This window comes from Gekko japonicus, unplaced genomic scaffold (assembly GCF_001447785.1).
Source record: "Gekko japonicus isolate JY-2015 unplaced genomic scaffold, Gekko_japonicus_V1.1 scaffold618, whole genome shotgun sequence".
NCBI lineage: Eukaryota > Metazoa > Chordata > Lepidosauria > Squamata > Gekkonidae > Gekko > Gekko japonicus.
Window position 1 is genome coordinate 142,925 of NW_015159726.1, and position 4,407 is coordinate 147,331.

The 4,407-nt window shown below is 43.6% G+C and overlaps 1 protein-coding gene across 1 annotated transcript in view; it reads right to left on the bottom strand.

Annotated features, from left to right (window-relative positions):
- WWTR1 (WW domain containing transcription regulator 1) overlaps positions 1-4,407 on the bottom strand; it is a 126,972-nt gene that overhangs the window by 25,810 nt on the left and 96,755 nt on the right. The gene's annotated exons all lie outside the window — the stretch shown is intronic.

A 4,407-nucleotide genomic window follows, 5' to 3' on the forward strand; every position in this document is an offset into this window, starting at 1 on the left:
GCGGGTCCCCCTCTTGTAATAATAATAAATGCCATCAAGTCGCAACCAACTCATGGTGACCCCCTTATAGGGGTTTCAAGAAACAAGACAAGCAGCGGTGGCTTGTCATTACCTTCCTCTGCATAGCAGCCCTGGTCTTTCTTGGTGGTTTCCCATTCAAGTACCAACCCCACTTAGCTCATGCTAGTTTGGGCTATTTAGGCTGCTATGTGTACATGCAAGGCCCAAATGTGGGAAGGGAAATGGGTTCCCTTTACTGAAGTCCAGAGATTTGGAGGGCAGCTATTACAGGTTTATATCAAACCCATAGAAATTATGCTTGGGCTGTGTGTGTTTGTGTGTGTAGGACAGAGAGGCTGACTATATTTATTTATTTATTTTCATTCAACAGTACAGGTTTGGTTCAAACACATCCTATTTATGTCCAAATTTTCCTAATGGCCTGCTATAAACCACAGTAGGAACCTTTCCCATTTCTCACCTTGACCATTTATTCACTTTACACACAGGGACCCTCCTAAGAGCTCACAAGTGTGACTTTGTTTTCTGAATGCCTTATATTTTAAAAATTTGCACATGGTTTTAAGAGGCCATTTGAATTGTGGGCCACAAGAAAGGAAACTAGAAATCCAGAGGCACTTTAAAGACCAGCAGAATTTATCCCAGCAAAAACTTTAGTGAGTCAGAGCTCACTTCATTAGATGCATGACAAGTACATCCACAGCACTGATTTATATGAAAAGTGACAAGCAACAGAAGAGTGGGAATGGGGAGATGTTGCAAACCGAGGCTAGTTTGAAACAATAACCAAAGAGAAATTGATCCCTTCAGAGCAAGTGAGGCCAACTCCTAACTACTGAAGATAAACAGAGTAAGATTAACATAAAATCAGATCCAATCAATTAAGGTTAAAGAGGGAGGGAGAATTTTCAGCTCTGGGAATGACAATAAGGATTGCTGCATGTGTGACTCTGTATGTGTAGCCCAGTTCCCACCTAGTAGTTTCCCCAAAGGCCATCCCACTGAGATTCATGACAGAGCAGTGATTTCAATCTGAGCCTTTTATGTTCAAAGCTGTACCAAAGAAGCCATATGAAAGGTTACTGAAAGTCAGCATGGTATTAAAATGATCACATTCATAAGCAACTCTCTCATACATACTTTTAACTGGGAAAAAACCTCCAAATCTAAACTGACCTGTCAATACACAAACACCTATGATGTACAGGCACTGCTGACCCCGATTAATTGAGCAGGGGTTGAATATGTGAGTATAAACTGCTCATGGACCTCAGAATTCCAATATTTCTCAGGCCACCCAAATCCCCTTTAGGATTCCATTGTCATGCCCTTGACTGGCCAAGGCCACACTGTGACATCAGAGCACTGAAGCCAGTAGCAGCCCAAAAGGCCACAATGCCACTGCTCTCCAGACCACTTGTGAGTAGGGTTGCCAACTCTGAGTTGGAAAATACCGGGAGATTTGGGGGGTGGGGCCTGAGGAGGGAGGGGCTTGGGGAAGGTGCAGGACCCCAGTGGGGTATAAAGCCATTTTCTCCAAGGGAACTGATCTCTGTTCCCCGGAGATCAGTTTTAATTCCAGGTGATCTCCAAGCCCCACCTGGATGTTGACAACCCCACTCATGAGCAAGGGAGAAGGTCAGCAAGAGCGGCAGGCTGCACTAGGGCTGCCAGCCTCCAGGTGGGGCCTGGAGATCTCCTGCTTTTACAACTGATCTCCAGCTGATAGAGATCAGTTCATCTGGAGAAAATGGCTTATTTGAAGGGTGGACTCTCTGGCATTGTACCCTGCTGAGGCCCCTCCCCTCCCCAAACCCCACCCTCTCCTGGCTCCACCCCCAAAGTCTCCAGGTATTTTCCAACCCAGACCTGGTAACCCTAGGCTGGACATTGAGAACAGAGAGAATTTGTAAGAATGAAGCAGTCTGAGGGAACGACAGGGACTTTGTGAGAATGAAGGTGCAGCTATTGGTACTGGCAGCCCACGGGTAGGTATTTTTCTGGAGAAAACTAAGACCTTTTGTTTAAACCCATACAGTTCACATATCAAAGCAGGTGAAACAATAATAAATTCTGAACAAGAAAGTTAATCTGAACCTGCAGTGCTCTCATGAATTAAAAAAGGAGAGAAATGAAAATCAACACAAGTTGGCCCTTGCCAACTTTTTCATTGAGCGATCTGTCTATACTGCTTGAACAAAGAGTGCTTTTCTCCCCCCCCCCCCCCCCCCATGGCCTTTGCATGTTTGGCTTTGGGCTGCAGTCAATGGAAATCTGGCCATCTGTGATTACAGTATGTGAATTACATGAATAGCAGAATGGTGTATTTTACAAACTGCTAGTATATTATCCCAATTACTTCCCAGCTATGTCAGCAGTATTTTTAAAAATCCTGTATATTTCTTCTGCTCAAAAGTCTATGGAAATGATTTCTGTAGTCACCAGCTTCCTTGGTTACACCTGACAAAGATCTGTCTCTGTGCCCCTATCAAAAATTTAAAATTAAGGGGTTTTTTCCATGTTCTGCACCAACCACAGATTATATTAGGGTACCTGAACATCGGAACAGGGAGCCAAGAGAATGGCCTGAGAATCATCATCTGACATAGTTCCCTCTCTGAAGCTAAGCAGCTGTAGATCTGGCCACTGCCTTTATGGGAGACTATCTGGGCATCCCCAGATAAGCTACTCTGAGTATCTCAGAATAAAAGTAAAATCATGTATTTATATTCCCTGTTTCTTCCTAATGGGGACCCAAAGCAGCTTACAGCATCTTTTCCACTTCATTTTATCCTCACCATTACCTACCAGAAAGTTGAGGCAGAGAGAGTGAATGGGCCAAGGTCACCAAGAGAACTTCCGTGGTACAAGGTTATTTGAACCTGAATATGAGAAGAACCCTGTTGGATCAGACCAGATCTAGTCCAGCATCCTGTTTCACACAATGGCCAACCAGTTGCCCCGGATGACCAACAAACAGGAAATAGAGGCCAAGGTCCACCCCAATGTTGTCTCCTAGTACTGGGTTTTAGAGATTTACTGCCTCTGAATATAGATGTATCCCCTTGTTACGATGGTTTGTATGCATTGATGGGCCTATCCTCCATGAATCTGTCTAATCACCTTTTAAAGCCAGCTATATTTGTGGCCATCATTATATCCATGGGCAGCAAATTCCACAATGTAGATACTCATTAAGTAAAGAAACATTTCCTTTTGTTTGTCCTGTACCTATCGCCCATCAACCTCATTGGGTGCCCCCCCCCAAGTTGATATAAGAATAAATATGCATGAAGTCCTTATAATTGCTTATTTGTAAATTTAACTTTACACCATTCATTGGTGGTGGATAAATTCCTTTCTTGACCAGTTTTTTTTATATTGGCTCCAATATTCAGTTAACCAAGGTTAACCCTACATTTATTCAGGGGTCCTTTCCTGCAGGAGCACACAGGAGTGGAGCTCCAGCAGTAAAGAGCCCAGGGGGCGGGCACATGCAACAAGCCCCACCCCCTGCTCCCAGCAGCCCTCACTCAGAGAAAGAAGCAGCCAGGTAAGCTGCAGAGCCCTTCCCCCCAGTCCAAAACAGTCCAGTGGCACCTTTAAGACCAAGTTTTATTCAGGTACAAGCTCTCCCTCTTCTGCGAGGACAGATCTGCACGTTCCCCCCCCCCCAATAGCTAGCCATCCAAAACAGTCCAGTGGAGCCTGAGCGATGTGTGTTGCCTTCTGACACACTTCAGGTGATGTCACAGGGTGTGGCATATGCAAATAAGTTATGCTAATGAGTTATGCTAATGAGCTCCTGCACCTCTTTTTCTATGAAATGGCCCCTGCATGTATTTATATACAGCTTCTTTGTCATAGTTTTAATAAAATTATGAGAAACTGCGAAAAGGTTAGGATTAGGTTTTGGGGTAGCAATAATAAGAAAATTTGCTCATTAAAATACAAAAGCCTGAAGGTTGAAAAATGAATTTCTGGGTTTATTCCTAGAGCTTTTTTTGAGGGGTGGGGGAGACTTGGGCTATATGGGATTTTTTTTAAAATCCAACTGATATCTGCATTGCAAGTTATATCCTGTGTAGCTGGACCTTGCTTTGTTAATATGTCCTGTGTTATCTACTCCTTCCTGTGTTGTTATACCTAACTGGATGTTTTGTGGACTCACTGTAATCCATTTATTCCCCCCCCTTTTTTTTCCTAGAGATAAATCGACATAAGTCCTTTTTGCTTCAGCTGATAGGGCAAGAAGGCATACAGAAGAAGAAGAAGAAGAAGAAGAAGAAGAAGAAGAAGAAGAAGAAGAAGAAGAAGAAGAAGAAGAAGAAGAAGAAGAAGAAGAAGAAGAAGAAGAAGAGGAGGAGGAGGAGATTGGATTTATAC